This window comes from Mya arenaria, chromosome 4 (assembly GCF_026914265.1).
Source record: "Mya arenaria isolate MELC-2E11 chromosome 4, ASM2691426v1".
Lineage (NCBI taxonomy): Eukaryota > Metazoa > Mollusca > Bivalvia > Myida > Myidae > Mya > Mya arenaria.
The window spans coordinates 60,955,708-60,980,541 of record NC_069125.1 but is presented as its reverse complement, the minus strand read 5'-3'; the positions used below and the strand labels follow the sequence as shown (position 1 = coordinate 60,980,541).

Below are 24,834 nucleotides of genomic sequence, written 5' to 3'. Positions count from 1 at the left end.
ATCAATGTTATTCCGACCTGATTAGTCAACATCTTACAGTGGCTGCAACAAAAGGGAAAGGCCCAGCAGCCAAAACACTTCGTTCATTTGAATAAGTTGGGAAATCGGCGAAATTGCTTAAAACGTACATTAATATAGTATCGACTATGTCAGATCTGACAGCGTTGTTTTGCCACACCAAATTCAATTCAATGATTTAGACTCGGAAGAATTTTGAACACGAGCCCACAACTTTTAACTGCGTTAATCGAACAATTAATGTGTTTTACCTGCCTCATTTAAAATGCATAAAGAATTAAGAAAGTATTGTATGGTAGAAAATTACTGATGTTTTTGATTTTTGAAGCTTTGAAATCCTTGAATTGTTCCGGCACAAGTTACAAGGAAACGCGCTTTGTAATTTCTTAAATAATACAAGAAGAAGGGCGAAGAAGCATATAGACTAATAAGCTGTCAACCTAGTGTTCTGAAAGCTACTGTATTTTCGAACAAAAAAACAGTTCATTGTGGTAATTATTTTTACAGACATTTTGGATAATACTAAATCTGGTAATGGTAGATAAACAATATCATGAAAAGAATAGGATTTTAAAAATAATAATTGGCTTAGCCAACGGTTTAATTTGCTGAGGTATAACGTATAAATCATATTCCTACAATACCTTTTACGTTTTTAGAATGTTTAGTAGTAAGAAGCAAAAACAAGAAGAAGGAATGCGTGTTTTGAACCCAAAATACACTTTACTTGAGGTTCGGTACAGACAGATTAAATCTTAATATAGTATGTAATTACTGCACAACATGTTACCACAGTAACGATGAACACATATGCACATATATCATTGCTTAAGCATGCATTCACGTACGTATCCTAAGACATATCAGAGCGGTAAATGTTCTAGTATATTAGATTAGCTGGAACAAATGCTTTTGTTTTAGAAGTTAGTAAGTATTCATTTACGAACAAGACATTAAAATTAATTGCACTTTCTCCTAGCGTTTTGATGGCGTGGAAAATAGTTGTTCGTCAGTCGCTTTAGTTTGCCAGGATTTCTTAAATCCATCCCAATGATAAATTAGTTTCAGTGGAATAAGAGGTGTTATTTGTAGTGTTTCATTCTGCCAGATGTTTATTATTGGATTGCAATCAACTGTTTGAGTCTGGTCGTCATTATTGTATGGAGAATTGGTATGAATAATACATTTGAAGTTGATCAATAAGTATATAGTCAATCTATTTTGAGGTAACGTTAACACTTACATATTCTCACGTTGGATACGTTGTGCAAAATAAAAATGCGTAATTTTAGGTAATTATAATTAATTGGAAGTTAGAATCAGTTTATATTCATTGCAAAAATACCAGTTGCTAAGCAATACCAGCAGTAACAGAAACTCATAAGCAATTATTTTGCAAGGAAATTTGATCGTCCACCTGGTAACATGAAGCCATCATTCATAGTTCAGAAGTTCTAATGTTATTCAATTGTATTCAAGATTATTTCACATAACGCACATACTTTTAAAAATTAACTATCATACACTATTAATGTTAGATGTGCGCATACGGCTTGATTAAGTATATGTCGTCACCTTAGTGCAACAACTCAATAACTGCATATAGAAATAGAAGCAGATATTAAGTTCTTGCACTTAGGTGACGATGCTTGTTATCGTAGATAATACATTAAATGTCAAGATGAGCTACCAGCCTTTAAACATGCATTAAAATGCTACTTATTGGCAGAATAATTTTATCACTTATGAAAAAAATCTTGACACTTTATTTAATTCACATTATAATAAATAGTTCATTGTTTACATGAATTGTGTTAATGTACGTATATGGTATTCTTGCAACAACTTGTAATGGATACTACCAAATATGTAAATGTTGAAAATATATTGATTGAATGTGGTTTTACTGAATATATCTACATTATTTACAGTATGAAATTATTGTAATTTATAATCATCATATTAAACTGAGTTGTGTTTGTCGAAGAAATGTATGATAGTGATAGTGTGATTGTATGTTGTTTTTTTATGTTGCTTATTATGTAACTTAGTATATGTGTTTTTGTAATACTTTTTTGTGTGAAGGCCATGCTGGAAATAAGTAGTATGTCTGTAATAAAGTTATTATTATTATTATTATTATTAGTAGTAGTAGTAGTAGTAGTAGTAGTAGTAGTATCCGCCGTTGCCACGCACGCGTCAAAGACGCACCTTTGCCGCTTGCAATCTCGAATTTTGCCTCGTATGTTTGTATGTGATTATCCCAAAAAATTTAATAGACTTTTCAACAAATTAAATGTTATGAGAAATCAGGAAAAAGTAAACGAAGATTTACAATGAAGCAATCCGTTAACATAAAGACACATAACTATTATAGGAAAATCTTCGACAGCTAAGTAGCGAAGACTCAAGTCATACCATTTTACTCAATAATGTATAGATTTAAATGAGCTTACGGCCAAATAACTGACGAAAATCGGATTTCAAATGCACAATATGTTCATTTGATAAATATATCTAACATTATCTCGAAATCAACATTTAATGAAGCACATTTCCAATTATCAAACATACTTTAGATAGCAAACTTGAAAACCAAAATGTTTCAAATTAATTTCATTACGCCAGTTGAGGTAAAGAAGCACATTCGCCAATTGGATACATCTAAAGCTTCAGATGAAGGTGTAATCGACTCTAAAGTATTTAGAAAATGTGGTGATCAAATTGTCTTCCGACTGACAGCAATTACAAACAGAGAGAGAGAGAGAGAGAGAGAGAGAGAGAGAGAGATTAGTATTAGTAGTCATACAAATATCAAGTTATAAAAGTAAAAAATAACATTTATAAGTTTACTTCAATAAATCTTTACCCTTGAAAACATACATCGTTAGTTTTCTATTTTTGTTGGTATTTTGAGAGGTGAAAAATTCTAAAAAAATTATAACATTTGGTCGTACATAGTAAATCTTACCTAAATGTATGTGGTGTTTTTTTTCCCTTATATTAGCATAAGAATATCTGCACACAAACTATATATATATATATATAGTTTGTGTGCAGATATTCTTATTCTCGATAAAGCAAATCTATATTCGGCAATATTAACATTGTTAAGATAGAAATTAAACTTAAAGTTTGATATCAACAAAATTCTAGCTCTTATAGACTGCTAATTCTGAGCTGGTATTGTGTATGAATATATCCGTAACTTTGGAGTGGAATATTCGAAGCTCCAACTGGCAACTAGTACGTAATTGAATATTGGAATCCCCAACTACCAACTACCTTCCAACTTATTCGTCATAAAAAAACCATCAAATTTTCTATCACCTTGGTTCAACCATTTACCATTAAAACTAGTTTTTTTGTAATAAGCTTCTTACCATAACCTAACAATAATCTAACCATGATTTACAATCCGTGTGTCTATCTAATTCTATACACATTTTATCATTCATTATTCAGACAAATTCTATAGTTAGCACATTCACTATTTTCAGCCAATACATAATAACATGTACAGCACATTTACAAAAATATATATATTATGTGGAACAACGTAGGAAATTGAGACAAGCACTGCTTAAGTTTAAAGGTAGCCCTAATAGTCTGACTACAAACGTTTTAGTAAAAGGTCCTCACGGTGTAAACACTAAGGCCCTCACGGTGTAAACACAATCCTAAGACATGTATATCTGCCAGAGGAATTCTTAGTATATATATATACCCATTTTGACTCTCCCAGCAATATCAAAAATATTTGAAAGCATTTATTTTCCCAGCTAAGAAATACTTAACACGTACAAACATATAACATAAATTTCAAATCATGGTTCCGAAAAAATATTTTCTGTCAAAGTGCATTCATAAGTCTAACCGATAACTGGCTAAATGCATTAGATAATGGCAAAACAGTTTGAACCTCATTTCTTGATTTAAAAGGATATAAAGAAAATAAGCTAAACGCACGCCCATGTTAATGTACGGTCTATATATATTCAAAGAAGTTTACTTGAAGTATTCTGATTTGATTTCGTTTATGTATATATTCAATTCGGTCATGTTTTCAATTTGTTTTGTGAGCTTGCTTTGTTTTGATGTAGAGCCATACTATTTTTAGAACACCATTAAATTGTAACTGAAATATTGGTCTTAGATTGATCTTTTATTTCTTTATTAAGAGTTTCCATATTAAAGCATACAGAGTGAATTCACCTACATATATATCTTTCGAAGGGTTTTGCATATATATTGATATGCAGTAAATAGTAACAAGGCATGAAGCCCTGTGGCACAAGCAAATGTCAATGTCAATGCTTTAATGGTGTGTATGTTGTTTTTATAATAAAGAAACTTGTATTTTATGATCATCTTCTAAAAGGATAGCTTATAAAAGATTTAAAACGTTCATTCGCTTGTTATAGCTAATTCTGCTGGAACTCATTACCTGAACGTATGCGCTCTTCTTCGTCGGTACTATGTTTAAAAAAATGCAAGAAGTATTTTCTTCTTTTTATTCTAAAGAGATTAGACATTAATTGTAGTCATGACTAGTAGTAACTGACTATTGCCGCTTGTTGTCTGTTTGTTAAAATGATAGTGTCATGACTGACAAGTTCAAATTCAGGTATCTGTTATAAGAAAAAAGGTACACTGAACAACACCGACATTACAGTAGATTTATCAACCGCAAATATACACATGGTGGTGTTGTTCTGATTCCACGTACACGTTTATTGTCTTCATTGAATGGTTATTTATTGTTTGTTATATATGGCAACAAGATGTGTATTGTATTAAGATATATGTATTAAGGTGAACCGTTTTCTGAATACTTATGTCTTAAAGGGACTAGACACCAGATGGTCCCAAAATCGGCAAACTACATTATTTACACAAAACAAGCCTAGAATTGTCAATACGAGCTAGTATGAGGCCGATAATACCTCACTTTACATGATTAAAAGAATATTTTGTTTGCTGTTTCAGCTGAGTTTACTCGTTTAGTATAGCGCATTATAGTTTCCCAGTTTAAAGTGTGTGTATTTAGTATGTGATTAGTACAGAAACATATATATATACTGGCGCTATTTTTAAATTAATTAAATTTATGTGGTAGACAAACCCATTAAACTTCGATTTGAAAAAAAAAATACGCGGCAAAAATTGCAAAAAAAATACAAGTGTCGTAAGGGATGTGATACATGTATCAGTAAGTAAGATTCAATGCATTGTACATAGTGATTTCAATTTTATGTAAGCTTAAGATTATAAATAGTTTATTGCATTGCTGTGTCACGGGAATGCATTAATACAGTCATGTCGTAAAAAAACATGATTACTTCCCTTTAACTATGAATTATACATGAATGACCTATTTCATTAGAATACCAACTAAATTAATTAAGTATTTTGCACGTTTATGACAAATCTTTTACATATGAAAAATGCATGGAGTTGTTTAAAGGTTCGTCCCAGCTTTGTTATAATAGATGTTAAGAATGTATTTCCATCACAAACGCCTTGAAATACCCATCTATACATATATATATATACAGTGTATATCCAAATCCATACACCTAGCGTGATAGTCTGGAGTTCCTTCCCCTAACACTATCGTTATCGTACTGTATGAACTCTCAGTAAGCAGGGAACCAGACTACTAGCGTGACCGCTAGGCCGCTAGACCGCTAGGCCGCTCACTTCACGCCGCTAGGCCGCTAACATCACGTGCATTTATAAGAAAGGATATTGTTATGGATATTATACCTAGGATTGCGCAGTTGTAACGATTTGCAAAAGTATCTCATTTAATAAGAAAAAAAACAAGAACTACACAATGCCAATCCGCAAAACTTCCTTTTACACATAGTTGTTTTATGTATATTTTGTATATCGCGGGCTTAGCGCAAAACGGTTGTAACTGACTTTTTTTCAAAAGTGATATTTTCATATTTTTTTTACAAGCCTCCATAATATCAAAAAAAATTAGCTCTGTAATCTAAGGATAAATGTATATAAAGCCATATTTGTCAAAAGGTTGTATCTGAAAATGGCAATTTATTTTTGTGCAAAACGGTTGTAACTGCACTTACAACTGTTTTGCACAGAAAACTTTGAACCAATAAACCATTTGGATGGGATGTAACTCCAATATCATGATGACATCATTGATAACATCATGATTATTTAACATTGTTTTTGAGGAGATACAGTCATATTGAAGAAAATGATCTGTTTTTAAAATAAACTCCCAATAAAATGAAAAAAATGCATGTTTAAACATCACAATTACGAACAATATCTCATGTTTTATTCCTTTAGTCCTATTTATTCATTTATATTAATAATGTGTATGATATATTGTCCGATAAGATTAAAAAGTCATATATTTAGGAAAAAAGAATTGAAAAAAATGATAGTATCTTTAGGCTCTTGCTTAAGAAAAAAATATGATTAGGAAAGAAAATTTAAGTTTAAAATTAAATATCCCTTTTTAGAATTTAGTTTTCTGTGTAAAGTTCGGACATGATTTTACAACAGGAAAAGAATGTGTGTGTTTTACAAGAATATTGTTTCTCTTAGTAGTTAATGATTTGTTTCGAGAAGATAGAAGACATTTTGATATTCATGAGCCAGGTAGAATGAAATTGTGCTGGGGTTAATGATTTGTTTAAGTGTAGTTGGAAGTTATTCTGATATTCATGAGCCAAGTAGATGAAATCATGCTAAGGTTAATAATTTGCTTAGAGTAGATGTAAATCATACTGGGGTTAATGACTTAATTAGAGGAGATGAAAGGCATTCTGAATATCATGAGCCAAGATGATGGAAATTGTGCTAGAGTTAATGATTTGTTTAGAGTACCAGATGGAAGGAATTCTGATATTCATGAGCTAACATGGAAATTATGCTGGGGTTGATGATTGGTTTAAAAGTAGATGGAAAATATTCTGATATTCATAAGTCAAGCAGATGGAAATCATCCTGGGGTTAATAATTTCTTTCGAGTAGATGGAAGTAATTCTGATAATGAGCCATTTAGATGGAAATCATGCTGGGGTTAAAAGAATTGTTTAGAGTTGATGGTAGTCGTTCTGATATCCATGAGCTATGTCTATGGAAATCATGCTGGTGATGATGGTTTGTTTGATGTAGATTGAAGTCATTCTGATTATCATGAGCCAAATAGATGGAAATCATGCTGGGGTTAATAATTTCTTTCGAGTAGATAGAAGTAATTCTGATATTCATGAGCTAACATGGAAATTGTGCTGGGGTTGATGATTGGTTTAAGAGTAGATGAAAAGTATTCTGATATTCATAAGCCAAGTAGATGGAAATCATGCTGGGGTTAATAATTTCTTTAGAGTAGATGGAAGTAATTCTGATATTCATGAGCCTTTGGTGGAAATCATGTTGGGGTTTAATAGATTTGTTTAAAGTAGATTGAAGTCATTCTGATTATCATGAGCCAAATAGATGGAAATCATGCTGGTGTTAATGATGTTTAGTGTAGCTGGAAAGTATTCTGATATTCATGAGCCGAGTAGATGGAAGTCATGCTACGGTTAAGGATTTGTTAAGAGTAGATGGGAAGTTTCTGATATTCATGGGGGAAGGAGATGGAATTTGTGCTGAGTAAAGCAGTACTGGAAGATGGAAGTCTGATATTTATGAGCTTTGAAAATATCTTACCCCTTAAATGATTTCATCGGGATATGATGTTTTGGTACTGGGTTTGGTCATTGTCAATTTTAAAATAGCTTTCATTTATTATCTATGATTTTGCTAAATGATTATTTTAAATTTCAAGTTCTTGTATATTTTGTACACATTGATGGTCATTATAAGAGCTGATATGTCATTAGTATGCTATGATGACTTGTAAAAATGTTTCTTGATATCATTTTAACTTAAAACCTAGAAATAAGAAATATACATGCATATCTTAATTAGTTAATGAAATTGCTATTCTCTTCACAATTGTATTAACAAAATGCTGTTATTCATCATTAACAGTTTGAATCAAGCTGATTATTAACTTAAAATATGATTTTGAAGATAACTGCAGTATATATTGTTGTTGTTTAAATAAATTAATTATTGAATTGTCTTTCATATAAAATAATTTAATTGTTTTTATATATAATAAATGTGATATTAAACTAAAGCAAACTGTGAAGTTTTGTTTTGATGTTTGAAAAATGAAAATGGAAATGGAATGGACTTGGGGAAATAGGCTGATAGAAAAGGCCCCCCCCCCTTGTTGAAAATCCCCCCCCCCCCTTATTTTCACCCCCGTTTTCTGTATTCCATTATTTGTGGTGGCTACAAAGAACTCATGCACACATACAAACACACAAACATACATTATGACAGCCGATACAGCCGATACAGATCCAAACATGTCAAACATGTCAAACATGTCAAACACGTCAAACTATTCGTATGATAAGAGATTCGGAAAACGTTTTCGATGTTGTGAGTGGTGTGGTGGTTACAGTAACATTGACTATCTCCTACTCGTTATGAAAAACTGTGTGTTCGAACATTCCGCGTGTCCAAGCTGTTTCGATAAATACAATGGCTCTTGTCCTGCTTGTTGGTTGAACCATCCAGTTGCGTTAGCACACATTAAGGAAAGGAAACGATACTACAAGAAATTGGGTAAAATAGAAACTAACGACTGGTTATTGAGAGAGATGAGGCATGATTACCTCGCCACCATTAAGAAAAGCACAAGGGAAAAGTTCAAAAGTGACGTGTTGATGTTCGCCTTTTTGTAATGCAAAGAAAGCTCTAATTGGTATAAAAGCAAAAGACTGCAAAACATTGCAAAATACTGCAAAGCCAAACTGCAAAGAGATCATGGCAAAACCAAACTGCAAAGAGATCATGACAAACAACTGCCAGTGTGACGACTGTAAGTTTTTCAGATTGAATTATTATGACTGTATCCTTTTCAGATTGAATTATTATGACTGTATCGATAACTGCCAGTGCGACGACTGTAAATTGTACAGACAGAAGATGGATTTGAATGATTCCAATGCCATGAACTGTGAGATGGATGAGCTGGCTAACACCGTAAAAACACAGAAATCAGACAACAGCAATACCTTACCGCAACAAACCGAATCGATGAGTGTTGATATGTTGGATAAGGAAATGTTCATGAATTATTATGAAATGTTCAAACCGCAGATGGATTTAAACGATTCCAGTTCCAATGCGGGAATGAAAAGAAAAGTGGAAAATGGTGAGATGGATAACATTGTAAAAAGACAGAAAATAGAATACAGCAATACCTCCCCCCAGCAAACCGAATCGATGAGAGTTGGTATGTTTGACAAGGACAATGACTGTATGGATCTTGTTTGATATTTATGCAAAAAGCTACAATGTGCTTCTATTTGAAATAAATGAACATAAAACCAATATGAAAGTTTTGACGATGAATAATATCGATGAATTATTTTTTTGCTATTATAAGGTCTCCAAATTGTGCACTGGTTACAAACAATCTACAATCTACAACATGTCAAGCAAATCATCTCCTCAGCACTACTCAACTGAAGACGAAAAACTACAAGCAATGGCAGAAGACTATTTGCGAGATGCGGCAGAGTCTTGTATGGATGTGAGCATGGATGAGAAAGAATTCAGCGCAGTAAAAGTAAAAGCAGACGTTCTTACTCCACCTGCTAGCCCGATAAGGAAGAGGTTCAAGGCATGGGAAGGAAAAGATGAAGCTACAGCTGTTGTCCTTTCAGATGATGACGATATCGAGGATGGGAATTTTAGCGATGATCTTGAAAATTCTTCGACGGCTTCCCCTTTGGATCATGATAAAGTTGCGAAAATACTTGAACAAATATACAATATTCAGGAGTCAAAATATGAGGCAGACCAGATCAGGAGATGCGTTGAAATGTACAGAGAGATCAAGTATTGTGAGACGGAAGAAGCGAGGACAGCACTGAGACACAGTTCAAACGATTATGCTGAACCTGAGATTCTAGACGATTTTCTGTTGAAGCACATAGGCTATATGTGGGAAACGATAAAACCATACTTATAACAATGAACCTGGGGACTCTGAGTATCAGGACTTTGGAGACATTTAGTGTGTTATGATGTTTCAAGTTTTTGTAGATAACGATTCAATTGTAAAATAAACATGAAAAAATGAAATATTCTTTGTCTTGTGTTTTCGTAAATGTGTAAAACGCAGCAAATATAGACAATAGTTTATTGTGTCACCAACGGTTAAGACTTGCCATGTTACTGTTGTCAAAACATTTGAATTACATAAACTGAATGAAATTGACTTGACACTATATTAGTGAAATATTTTTGAACCTTTTAAATAAAGTATGGCTCACAACAACGGTAAAAAAAACTCAAAATGTATTTCGTATGATAAGAGACTCGGAAAACGTTTCAGAGCTTGTCATTGGTGCGGTGGCTACAGTAACATTGACTATCGCTTGCTCGTTATGAAACAATGTGCATTCGAACATTCCGCGTGTCCAAGCTGTTTTGATAAATACAACGGCTTTTGTCCCGCTTGTTGGATAAACCACCCGGCACGAAAAATGAATAGAAGAAACATTAAACGTTACTACAAAAGATTGGGTAACTCAGAAGGAAAAGATTATCTGGCCAGAATCAAGCAAAGCGCAAGAGAACAGTTTAAGCAAAACGTACTGAGATTTGCGTTTCTAAGACTTAGGATAACAAAAAATTAACATAAAAAACGAATGCTTTGAAATTGCTTTTTATTGAACTTCGTAATATTCACTTGTAAGTGGCAAAGTAAAGTAATTCATGAAAAATCTTGAGTGTTTTCGTTGAATAGTTCCATACAGGCAGCTTCGTCTAAGGATTGCAGGTTGTCTGTTTGAGATTTCAAGCGCAAAACTTCGTCTTCCAATGCCGTGTTATTTTGCTTAAGCTGATTGTTTTCCGCAGTCAGCTGTGACAGATTCAATGTCAAGCGTGTAACTTCGTCCTGCAATAGTTGACTATCGTCCGTATTCGAGTTGTGCACATGAGTTTGCTTATACCGATCGTTATCTCTGATCAACCTAAACACCTTTTGCTGTAGTGCGCCACATTTCTTGCGATACTCGGTCGTTTCCAGTTTGTTTTGCAGAAATGTTTTTTCGATATTGTCAAGTATCGAGACGATTTCTTTGAACGTAGACTCGTGCTTGTTATCACCCATACATAGTCTCGCTACGAAGCCGGTAATTTGTAAATTAAGGTTGCTTATGTCCGTCATATTTCTATTGTGAGCGAGTTCAATGTCAGTTTTATTTTCGATTTATATCATGGAATGCGATTTACTAGTGAATTATTTTATTCTTATTATAAGGGCTGAAAATTTGTTACTTGTCATACACATTCTCAAACAATTATGTCCAGTCAAGCATCGACACAGCAAACAACGCCTTGTGAGAACACCAGTGAAAACGAGCAAAAAAGCGAATCTTCTTCTCAGCAACCCATGGATGATATCAATGAATATGAAAAAATGATGGAGATGGCAGAAGATTATTTGCGAGATGCTGAAGAACAAAAATCGAGCGAAATCGAATCCATGCAAGATGACAACCCAGACGGGGCAGTTTGTTATATGAGAAATTGCTGCGTTTGTGACGGTTACTGTTATGATAGTGATAATTTTGAAGACATTGAGACCGTAGACGAGGAAGTAAAAATTGACGAAATTGAACCAAGTATTTTTGTGAGCGAAAACAAGAATTGACATTAGTTTTCAATCCGCTCAAACATGATGATACTTCATTAAGTGCTTTCCGAATGAAAAGGTTCAAACAATTGTTTTGATGTTTTAACTTTGAATAAATGCGTTGAAATGCAATTTGATTGTTTGTTTTATATCGATTGAAAAATAGAAGCATAGTAACATAGTAGCAAGCACTGTACCTAGCATTGTAGATTGCATGGTCCATGGCTTAAAATAATGCAATGAGTGGAACGAATATAGTTCATATATAAACTTATCTTTTCTTCTCATGTCATACTTGTCAAAACCTACTGATCTAGTATATATACAAATTATGGGAATCAAGAAAATCATCAAAACGTGTTTGAAGAAGTTGCTCAGAAGGTCTGATGCAAAACAGAAAAACATGGACAGTGTGCAATTGAATGCGAACATCAATATGGCAATTGAAATCCACACGTGTCCGAAACTATATCCGTGTTTGATTTGTTTCAAAAACGGAGAGGCTGAACAGAAAGCAGAACAGAGAGCCCCAAGCCATCAGTGCCCTGAACTGTACCCCTGTTTGGTGTGTTTGGTGCAAGAAGACTCGTCGAGTGTTGACAAAACTTACAAAGTTGTTGAAAAGCTCAGTAGCAGAGACTTAGAGAGAAATGAGAATCACGAAGCACTTCGCCAGTTCTTCGCCAGGCGTGGGAGGCAATTTGTGCCAAAACAGTTTTAACAATAAATTGAGTGATGAACAGACAATGAATAGTAACAAAATAAAATGTATGAACTGTTCGTGTTTTATTGTGTTTATCTATAGTAATCTAGTTGGGATCACTTAAGCTTCAAGAACAACTATGCTTGCACATAGTTATCAAACGAGTAATGGTCATATGGTCATATATATATGTGCAAATCGCTATGCATAACTCCTCAAAGATACACAGAATGTATCGTAAAATGCTACAAAGTACGATACTTAAGCAAAATAAAACATGAAATAAAGTAAAACAATCATAGAATAATGTTACGATTTTCGGTACAAGCTATACTGAGCTGATTATTATAAGGGAAAGTGTTGTCTGTCGTATTCACTTGGATACGGTTGAACCATGTAAACAATACTCTTTGTGTGTAAAATTTGGGATATTTTCTGTGTTTGAAGGTACGACCTTGGTAGTTATAGTTTCTATAATGTGTTCGCGATTGAATCAAGCCGGGTTTATGCATATACAAGAGATATAAATGATTTTACGAGGTTTTAAACATTTCCAATTTCAGAAAATATTTCTACTTTCGATTTCGTTTTTCTGAAAATGAACAAACTTTTTTTTTCCTATTGTTTAATTTCATAAAACGATACATAATACATGATTAAGATAATTTTAAATTATTTTTAATGAGTGTATTTTCTTTATTTTCGTAAAAGTTTAAAAAATAAATAAATAATGCAATTCATGGAATGATATGACGTGATATGTATGACGTCATATTGCAGAGTTCTCGCTGTGCGCTGGTCGGCCATCTTGAAAAATAAATTGTGAAGGTCGTATTTCCAGCTTTCCTGCGGTAAGTATGACATGAATGTTTAAAAGTTTTATGAGAAATTGTGTCTAAATATATGATGTATCATATTACCAACAAGTTTTGTCGATGTGTGCATTGAATTACGTAAAAACTTATGTCAAAAGAAATTGCTCCCAGCTCGTTTTAGAATGTTTCGAACATTCTCGAAGCCGATTTTAGAAACTTTAATTCTCGGCTAGATATGTTGAAAAACAAAGTAAGCAGTGTTAATTCATATCTCTTGTCTTGTTTATGTCACATTTTAAGTGATTTCAACTTTGTTTAGGGACCAAACTGGCAGAAATACGAAATGGCAAATCATGCAAGATTGATAAATATCTTCTTCTATTTCTTTGTTTGAAAAATATGTTGAAAATTATTTTTTTTAAACCAGAGACGGCAGTTCAGATGCAGTCGTCCTGTGTGTCAGAAAGCTGGTGATCAAAATGGTTGAAGGTAGTACCCAAGAAAGTACATTTACAAGTAAGTAAAATCACTGAAAATTAATTCCATGAATTGAACTGTCATATCATAATCTCAGTGCTTAGTCTGTTTGGAAATATGCTTGGAATAATTTTTATAGACTGATAATTTATCTAATAACAGACACTGTGTTTGATTTATTACATTGAACTGCTATTAGATAAATTTTCAGTTTGTGTTTGATGTCTACCAATGCCATAAATGCATAATTTTGTTCCTGTTGTGAATGATAAGAAATGTTGGGAACATAATACCTTCTGCATGTGAACAGTTTTTCTGTTTCTGTTTGTATGTAGGAAGTGTATTGTTTTCAGGATTATTTCAACATTGTTGATGTGGATGAAATGTGCACTTAGCCATGCTTTTAATGGAAGGAAAAATGTAAAAAACTAACAAGCAATATGTGCAGTTTTGTTGATAAAATGTTTTGTTTCAGAGTTGTGAGGAGAAACCTAGCCTATATAACCTGAAGCTCACCCAATATGCAGTGTGTTCTGCTTTGTCAATAACAAGTAAGTAATTTCACCAAATTTCATCAGAAACAAATCTCAAATTTACAATGAACAGTAAAGTTAACTCATCTTGGTACTTTAAATACTGAAACACTGAACCAACATGATTTGATTTTGCTCTTTTAACTTATTTCACATTATGGTAGCAAAATTACAGCTATGTGTCAGATTCGTGACATTTAGCATTTGTCATACATTTCACTCATTCAGTTGTCAAACCAAATGCTAAGTGTCAAATCGATTCATGATATTTAGCATGTGTCATACATTTCACTATATTATTTGTCAAACCGAAAGATGAATGTCAAATTATTTACACATGCTTAGCAGTTTATCATACATTTCACTTTATTATTTGTCAAACCAAAAGATGAATGTCAAATTATTTGAAGATGCTAAGCATCTTATCATACATTTTACTCTTTTTATGACAAATCGACTCACAAATTTAAGCAAACCAGGTGACGATGTACAAATAATTTAGGGTGACGAGCTTTTTGGTTACCTCGCCCAGCCCAACTGAAAGACTTAAAGTATATCTATAAGTCTTTTAGTTTGGTCGGGCGAGCGAGCCAAAATCTCGTCATCCCAAAATATTTGTACATCGTCACTTTGTGTGCTTAATTTTGAGATTCAAATAAATCGTTCTAAATTCAATGTAAAAAAAAGTTTCATAAGGGGGGTACTCAGCGTGAAAAAACTACATCGCTTAAACGCAAATGCGCTTTGGTAGGTATATAGCTAAAAAACGAATGCGCTATGGTGAAAATCCAAAGTCAAAAATTTTGAAAAAAATGAAAAGTTGTCAAAAAAATCATAATTTTAAGCACGTTGTTAGTGTACTGCTCTGTCATTTGTAAATCAAAACTGAGAGAATGGTTAATATGTTTTGAGACTAAGCATTTACAACTCACTGCAAATATTCTTTGGTGGTCGAAGACTTAATAGAAGTTAATTAGCCAGTGTTCATATTTAGTAAATGAAAATTAGTGAGTTAAAGCTTATATTGTTAAGTTTTATTGTATATCATCTGGCAGGGAAAACAAGATCATTTAAGATTCATGTTTTTGGTGGCAAACAAATTGAACAAGTATTGTTCTTATTTTACTCATTGATGTTTTCATTTTTCAACAGAAATGTTTTGTTTTTTCAGCTCTGTATGGCTGGTCTGACCTCAGTGGAGGTTGTTCGTTTAAATGGTTTCGGGACATTGAAGTAAAACAACACGAGGTAAAATACAAAGTGCTTATTTATTTTTTAACTTGTTTATCCAGTAGTATATGATAAACAGTTTTTGAACTTGTTCATCCAGTATTATATGGTACATACAACAATAATGTAGAATATTAAATCACTGAGTTGCGGCTTCTCTGAACAAACATCTGTTCACTTTATGTCCACAGTTTTTTGAGAAACAAACAGGGCATCTGTTTTCCCAGTTTGTAGATTTTCTCGTTTTGCAGAATGTCCCACCAAGAGTGAAGGGCTGCCTGTTTGCTTCAGATTCCCAGTCCTCCTCGCTGATGATTTCTGAAGTCCTTACGCAGTCACCCCAGTCTTCAACCTCAGTTTGTACAGGTGATAATGTTTTTGAACCATAGTTCATTGTCATGTCATTGGAGTTGTTCAGCTGCTCCAGTTCTGACTGTAACTCTGTTTTGAGTACAGCAAGTCTAGCCTCAAGAATGGCAATTCTCTTAATTTTGCGATTAAGTCTCTCCATTGTACAGATCATTAATTGCTGTAGTTTTCAAGTTTTGTAATGATAATAAGTATGCGTTACATATTAAATATGCACAAAAATAATGCATTCGATCTGCATTTCACAAGTGTAAAACATCACAAATGAATGGTATTTCAATCTACTTTTTTGTCAAACCATATGACATTATTTGTTCATGACATTTAGAAATAGTCATACAATGCAAATTCTTCTAGTACACAATCGCAAATAAATAATTCTTTCAGTTGTCAAACCAAATGCTAAGTGTCAAATCGATTCATGACACTGAGCATTTATCAAACATTTCACTCTATTATTTGTCAAACCAAAAGATGAACGTCAAATTATTTACAGATGCTAAGCAGTTTATCATACATTTCACTTTATTATTTGTCAAACCAAAAGATGAATGTCAAATTATTTGAAGATGCTAAGCATCTTATCATACATTTTACTCTTTTTATGACAAATCGACTCACAAATTTAAGCAAACCAGGTGACGATGTACAAATAATTTAGGGTGACGAGCATTTTGGTTACCTCGCCCAGCCCAACTGAAAGACTTAAAGTATATCTATAAGTCTTTTAGTTTGGTCGGGCGAGCGAGCCAAAATCTCGTCATCCCAAAATATTTGTACATCGTCACTTTGTGTGCTTAATTTTGAGATTCAAATAAATCGTTCTAAATTCAATGTAAAAAAAAGTTTCATAAGGGGGGTACTCAGCGTGAAAAAACTACATCGCTTAAACGCAAATGCGCTTTGGTAAGTATATAGCTAAAAAACGAATGCGCTATGGTGAAAATCCAAAGTCAAAAATTTTGAAAAAAATGAAAAGTTGTCAAAAAAATCATAATTTTAAGCACGTTGTTAGTGTACTGCTCTGTCATTTGTAAATCAAAACTGAGAGAATGGTTAATATGTTTTGAAATTAAGCATTTATCATTTCTGTAAAAATCCAATGTTATAAATGAAACCAAAATTTACCAGAGTAAACATTAATGTGCTATTGTATGTAAGAATGTTTCGTCTTTTACACGTTTCATTTCTTTTTTTCAGATGAGATGCCATACACAGGGGATCCGACAGAAGACAGCAGACAGAATTCGTCGATCTATTTGAAATGTCATTGTTTATTTGAAAAAAGATACCTATCCACACTTGTTCGTTTTAAAATATTGTTTGTATTATATGTGCTTTGTACCGTTGCTTTTTGTTTATCAGTAATTCTCCAACACTTGTATTTCGTGTTTTACATGAACATTGAAAATTTATCATACAGTAAATCATTTCGAAAATGAAATTTAAATGGAGAAATACTGATTTATCTGTTTGCTTTTAATGTTTGTGCTGTCTTGCTTACCCCAGTAACGCGGGTCTTGTTTGCTATTGTGAGTACTGTTGTTATTTTTTTTGGCCATCCAAAGTATTGTTCACGAAAGATAACACATTTTTTTCATAAAATTGGTTACATTTTGGTCTGTCGATTTTTTTCAATGAAACCACAGTCAAACGGTTTTTCACTATATTTTTTTATGAGAAACAGCCAGACTTGGTCACGGCTGAAACCGAGGAACATTTGTGATTGAACAAAATTTTAGCAGTAATGTGATTGAACAAAATTTTAGCAGTAATGCTGCTTGTAATTCATAAATTTATTAAGCTTTGGTCTTGTCATATTGATTACGATATTGGTTGGAACATAAAATGGTAAACATTTTGATAGTGTGCACAAGAGCAAAATTTGCACTGTATTCTAAAATGTTTCATTTTTGTGAAATGCTGTTGACAAAATGATTTGTTTGCTCGTGCCAGCATGGGTCGACGAGATTCGTTTCTCACTGTCCTTTATGCGGCGGTTTAAGATGCAAGCCTGTTGTTTTGTCAATGTCTAAAGTTCAGCTTGAATGAAAATTGAAATCAATATTGCAAGATCAAGCAATTTTTAAAAAAAATGTTAGAATGTAGATGCGTTGTGAAATACAAGTGAAATGTACTAGGCTCATTGCATTCTTAGTTTGGTTTCGAAGTGCAAAACTTCATTCATCACAAACATTCCTCTTGAACGACCGAACATTGATATGTGGCAATGTTTTCGTTCAGCAAAATGATTTGGCAAAAGTAATTTAAAGGCTAGCATGAGTATGGAGGTGTCGTTAGACCAGCTTAGTATTGGTGTAAGGTGGTGTACAGTGCCAATACTAGGAACCGCTCATGTTCACCATGTCACGCTACAGGCAATGAAAAATAGGGAGTGGCAACCTCTTTGTATCGCCGTGGTCCGACAGTCCACACAGTCTTTACAATGAGAGGGGAAACATAGGCAATCGGATGCTTCTTCCTAAGTGTGCCTTGTCGAGTAACTGCCTTTGGCGTTGCCTTTATTTTCAAATTTGTGAACAAATAAAACTAGGTTAGGACCACATAATAGGGTTACGATGAAAATTAGGTTTCCCTTTTAATGTTTGAAGATAACAGCCACTGGCGTTATACTTCAAAAAATTGCTCGAAATACACATATCACACAAACATTCAACATTTCAACATTTTATCTGCAGCATTTTTCATTTTTCAAAAAAATACTCAGATGTACAAAAATAATGCAAAACATGAACAGCAAATTCACAAATTCTGCTGTGTTGAAATTTAAAAAATCAAACATGAGATTGTATGAAAAAGCTTCTTTTTTATTTTCAAACAATTGAGATCTCACGATCATAAGCCATATGTACAAAAATAATGCAACTCTGAATTGTAATTTCATGCTCTCAACAAAAAATATGCATCGAAAATTGTGAAAAATTGTGAAAATCTAGAAGTTGACGAGAGTTCTCAAGATTTCAAAAAAACGAACTATAGGCTTTATTTCACACAATACTTCATGAAAAAAAATCAAATCTTCATAATGTTCATAATCTAGAAATTAACGAGGGATCTAAAGATTTCATAAAAAAATTATAGGCTCCATTTATTCAAAATTATAGGCTCATGCAACTCCTTCAAAAAAATAACAAATTTCAATAATGTGGACCCACGTCCATGAAACCTGAAAAATTGATAATTTACTGACACTGGCGTTCACACAAGATTTCACGAAAAAGTTAAAATCTTCATGATATCAACAATCATACATCACAAGAACTCTGAATGACAATTTTATGATCTGAACATTCGAATATTTTGAAAATCTAGAAATTAACGTTGAATCTCAAGATTTCAAAAAAACGAACTATAGGCTACATTCTTCAAAAATTATAGGCTTCATAAAACTCACTCAAACACTCAGATTTCAAAACCTTCAACATTTGTGCTCTGAAACTAGCGTTCACACCAGTTTTCATGAGAAAAAAATTAAAATCTTCATATTGTTGAAAATCTAGAAATTAACGCAGGCTCTCAAGATTTCAAAAAAAAATTATAGGCTTCATTTATCCAAAAAATTATAGGCTCATGCAAATCTTTCAAAAAATTATAGGCACATGCAAATCTCACAGATCTCACAATCATAAGCCATATGCACAAAAAAAATGCAGCATCAAGTCCATGAAACATGAAAAATTGATATCTTTCTGAGACTGACGTTCACACAAGAGTTCATGAAAAAAATCAAATCTTCATAGTGTTGAAAATTATAGGCTTCATTTATTCAAAAAATTATAGGCTCGTGCAAATCTTTCAAAAAATTATAGGCTCATGCAAACCTCTCAAAAAATTACAAATCTCACAATCATAAGCTATATGCACAAAAAACACCAAGTCCATGAAACTTGAAAAAATTGATATCTTACTGAAACTGGCGTTCAAAATGCAGCATCAAGTCCATGAAACATGAAAAATTGATATCTTACTGAAACTGGCGTTCACACAAGATTTCATGAAAAAATAAAATCTTCATAATGTTCAAATTCAACAAATCAACATTTGCAGCAAATCTCACAGATCTCACAATCATAAGCTATATGCACAAAAAACACCAAGTTCATGAAACATGAAAAATTGGTATCTTACTGAAACTGGCGTTCACACAAGATTTCATGAAAAAAATAAAATCTTCATAATGATCAAATTCAACAAATCTACATTTGTAGCAAATCTCTCAGATCTCACAATCATAAGCTATATGCACAAAAAACACCAAGTCCATGAAACATGAAAATTTGATATTTTACTGAAACTGGCGTTCACACAAGATTTCATGAAAAAAATAAAATCTTCATAATGATCAAATTCAACAAATCGACATTTGCAGCAAATCTCACAGATCTCACAATCATAAGCTATATGCACAAAAAACACCAAGTTCATGAAACATGAAAAATTGGTATCTTACTGAAACTGGCGTTCACACAAGATTTCATGAAAAAAATAAAATCTTCATAATGATCAAATTCAACAAATCTACATTTGCAGCAAATCTCTCAGATCTCACAATCATAAGCTATATGCACAAAAAACACCAAGTCCATGAAACATGAAAATTTGATATTTTACTGAAACTGGCTTTCACACAAGATTTCATGAAAAAAATAAAATCTTCATAATGATCAAATTCAACAAATCGACATTTGCAGCAAATCTCTCAAATCTCACAATCATAAGCTATATGCACAAAAAACACCAAGTCCATGAAACATGAAAAATTGATATTTTACTGAAACTGGCGTTCACACAAGATTTCATGAAAAAAAAAAATCTTCATAATGATCAAATTCAACAAATCTACATTTGCAGCAAATCTCACAGATCTCACAATCATAAGCCATATGCACAAATTCCACCAAGTCCATGAAACTTGAAAAAAAATGATATTTTGCTGAAACTAATTTCACATAATCTTCATAGAAAAACTACTTCATTCACAGATTTCAAAATCTCGAGCCATTTGTACAATAATAATGCGGAATCAAGTGATAATTCTGGAACTATTTCATATGAGCGTATAAATAAAAACGGTAAAAAAAAATAGTCCTAACCATTTATGCACAATTATAATGCGATGCGCATTAATTTTGGCCATCGGGTATATAAGCTCCACATTTTTCAATATTCGTCATTCCAGTAGCAAGCTCTTAACTCAGAAGTGCTGTTAGTCTGCTGGGAGCCCAAAGTGGGTTTGAACTTCTCAGATTTCTCCTCGCACTATGAACTTGGTGCATCAGAGATACAGAGAAAATATCTGAGAGGTTTTTTGACCTTCTGGTTTGAACATGAGAACCGTATGTCGCGATACCTCATAGTTTTTCGCTCTTGAGTCTGGCCAGCTCATGTTGTCGATCACTTTGACATCGCCTGACGAATACGATCATTCTCTGTGATAGCCAATAGATCATATACAAAAAGCGAATTTGGCAAGTGATTTGTTATTTGCGTCTGGTAGCATGAGCATAGAAGTATAGCTTCGACGAGATTTGTTTCTCATTGCTCAATATGTTACGGTCTTGGATGCAATGCAATGATTTTGTCAACTTCGCAAAAACATTTTGGCAAAAGTAAAATTTGAGAGGCTACCATGAGTATGGAGGTGTCGTTAGACCAGCTTAGTATTGGTGTAAGGTGATGTACAGTACCAATACTAGGAACCGCTCATGGTCATCATGTCGCGCTACAGGCAATGAAAAATAGGGAGTGGCAACCTCGATGTATCGCTGTGGTCCGACACTCCACACAGTCTTTACAAAGAGAGAGGAAAACACAAGCAATCGGATGCTTATTCCTAAGTGTGCCCTGTCGAGTAACTGCCTTTAGCGTTGCCTCAGTTTTTTTCAAAATTCAAAATTCAAACTTCAATCGCTTCTTTGCTCAGAAGTTGCGATACATAAAAGGAAATGCTTTCTGAGATTAAAGTTAGCATTTCCTGCCTGCAAGTAAAGCGAGCAAATATGCCTCTTTGTGCTTAAGAGGTGTGTTTGAAAGTGAACTCTGTAGCCTTCTCTTAGATCAAAAGAGAAATAAGTCTACGAGTTTTCGAGCCTAGCTTGTGGTTTTGGGTACTTGAAGTTGATCGCATATTTCCAATCGTTCACTGATCGATCTATGCGGCTGTAGCACTCGATTCTTGCTTCAGTATAGCCATTCATGTATCTGAGACCATAAGTTCGGCGTTGTGCCTACAACGAGTCAGCAATACCCCGTTTGTTACACCCGAGTAGTCCAGCACTCTACATTATAGGTGTAACAAATTGTAGAAGGTCGCCTGGAAGGCCTCTAATGGGTGCTGATTTTGCGTAGTGTATGACACTAGGAAAATAGGTTTCTGGCTCAGAGTTACCGTTTTCCGATCTCGCTGATGCCGTGGGTAACCTGACCAATGCCAGTCACAAGTCTGGATGAAAAACAGGGAGTGACCACATTGCATAACAAAAATACTTTTCACATTGAATGTTTGACATTATAACAATTGTAAACATTTGCTTGTGTTTGATTTCATGAAAACAATTGTGTATAATTATGTATATTGATATGTTTGCAATGTTATGAATACTATGCATGTTTGTACTTTGTTATCTGCTTACATTTTGAATAAAACATAAACTGAAATTAGAAGCATTAGTTGTATATGAGAAATTTTCAATAGTTATGCAACGATTGAGTGAAACAAAATTTAAGCATCATGAAGACTTTCGTCTTTTGAAATGCTTCAAACTGCAAAGCTCACTTCACTTTCACGTGAAAGCAATTTTTAAATTTCATCTCATATTTTTCAAAATCTTCAAACATAAGAAAAAACTCATGTTTCCTTTACATTATAATTTCAAGCTCTTATAATCTTCACTTCTCAGCTCATTTGCACCAAGTACGGTGGCCGAGTGGTTAAGGCGTTGGACTCAAGTTCCAATGGACAATGTCCGCGTGGGTTCGAACCCCACCCGTACTAATACTTTTGCATTTAAGGCAATTGTCCATTCGACTAAGAGTAACTGCAAAGTTTTGTAAGGAATACATGATCAATTTGGCAGATCGTATGGCCTTTGCATTATAATTTCAAGCTCTTATAATCTTCACTTCTCAGCTCATTTGCACCAAGTACGGTGGCCGAGTGGTTAAGGCGTTGGACTTAAGTTCCAATGGACTATGTCCGCGTGGGTTCGAACCCCACCCGTACTAATATATTTTGCATTTTGGCTGACATGCGATTAGTATCCAAGATATTTCGTAATTTGGCATCACCTCAGCATGAAACAAGAAACGCGACAAGAGTTGCAACTACAAAACGATGAAAAAAACATTTGTCAAATTTGTGTTACGGACAAAAAGTGTATTGTGTTTACGCCTTGTGGCCATTTGACTTGTCATGAATGTTCAATCAAAACTAGTAAATGCTATTTTTGCAGAACTGTTGTTATTGGAAAATATCAAATTTATGAATAAATCGTAAACAATTATTTGTATTTTTGCTTTCTGTTTATTTCATTTACATAGAAAGGTGAATCACTCAAACACTACCAGTTCTGATTCACACAGTTATGCTGTAGACAACCGCAATACGCTAGTTAGCTCAAATTTCTAACATTGGTTAGCAAAGTTGACGAATGCAAGTTCGAGAAATAATGTATACGCTTTTTAGAATACTTCAAACTATTTAAACATACAGCAGTGACTGTACTTTTCACTAACTATGGCAAAACGATATACTGACATCGTTGGGTTTGCTGGACTACAGTACAATGATTATTTCAAAACATTCTGTTGGGAATGCCAATTGTGTTGTGCTGGAGTCTTTACGTTAGAACCTTGTCAACGACATGATCTTTTGAACATTTTCCCTCCAGCTGGCTACTGCCAAAACTGTTTTCGATATGTGTGGTACTGTAATGATTGTAAGGCTGATGAAACGCCACCAAAAGTGCGAATGAGAAACTATTGTTTGTCATGTTTCTTCCACCGATTTGAAAATCTTGCAATCTTGGCCGGCTAACCCTGACGTGGTTGAAGAAAGTTTTCGATTGATTGTGACAATTATCTTGTTTCACAAAATAAAAAATAAAAACTTGAAATAAATTACTTTGTTTTTGTATCTGATACCAAGACGCTCAATTTTTTCTCTGATGATTTTCAATTTTCATTTTCAATTTTCATTCTCAATTTTCATTCTCAATTTTCATTCTCAATTTTCATTCTCAATTTTCATTTTCGATTTTCATTCTCAATTTTCATTCTCAATTTTCATTCTCAATTTTCACATTCGTCATTTTCATTTTCACCCTCGTGGGACTAAACGCACTCATCGCCGATATCGGGTTGTAAATTTTACCCAAACCCCTGTTTGTGCTAAGTATATTAACAAAAATATTCATAGAATATAAGATGTTCTATATATACACAACTATATTTTCAAAAAAATAAAGTGGAAAATATCATTGCTATTATCCTCAGTTGATGTATTTAAGTATAATTTACATTGCAAGTAATAAATGGTGCTTTAAAGTCAAATATCTTCAAGCTATCAAAGAAATTTTAATAAAAAAGATTCAGTTACAACCCTTTTGCGTAAAATGTATTTAGAAATATCTTAAATTTTTCAGGCAAAACAGTTGTAACTGACTGTTACAACTCCTTTGGGCAAATATATATATATATATATATATATATATATATATATATATATATATATATATATATATATATATATATATACATAAATATGTGCACAGTACACAACCACTGTGTATTGATCTTAATCTCTTTGCCTTGATCCCTCTTATAAGATCTCCGATCTGAGTGTCCTGCTGAGCAGTTTCTGAGGTTTTATAATAGAAATGGACCCTAAATGGCCCTGATCCAGTAAACGAA

At 33.3% G+C, this 24,834-nt stretch overlaps 1 long non-coding RNA gene and 2 other non-coding genes across 3 annotated transcripts; all 3 read left to right on the top strand.

Annotated features, from left to right (window-relative positions):
• Positions 1-12,787: 12,787 nt before the first annotated feature.
• LOC128230451 (uncharacterized) lies at positions 12,788-17,204 on the top strand. Its single transcript, XR_008260221.1, has 7 exons — positions 12,788-12,926; positions 13,260-13,330; positions 13,722-13,810; positions 14,247-14,322; positions 15,476-15,552; positions 15,786-15,900; positions 17,104-17,204. It is a non-coding gene; the product is annotated as an uncharacterized LOC128230451 (long non-coding RNA).
• Positions 17,205-22,836: 5,632 nt separating this feature from the next.
• Trnal-caa (transfer RNA leucine (anticodon CAA)) lies at positions 22,837-22,918 on the top strand. Its single transcript has one exon. It is a non-coding gene; the product is annotated as a tRNA-Leu (tRNA).
• A 148-nt stretch (positions 22,919-23,066) lies between these two features.
• On the top strand, positions 23,067-23,148 carry Trnal-uaa (transfer RNA leucine (anticodon UAA)). The gene has a single exon. It is a non-coding gene; the product is annotated as a tRNA-Leu (tRNA).
• Positions 23,149-24,834: the final 1,686 nt, after the last annotated feature.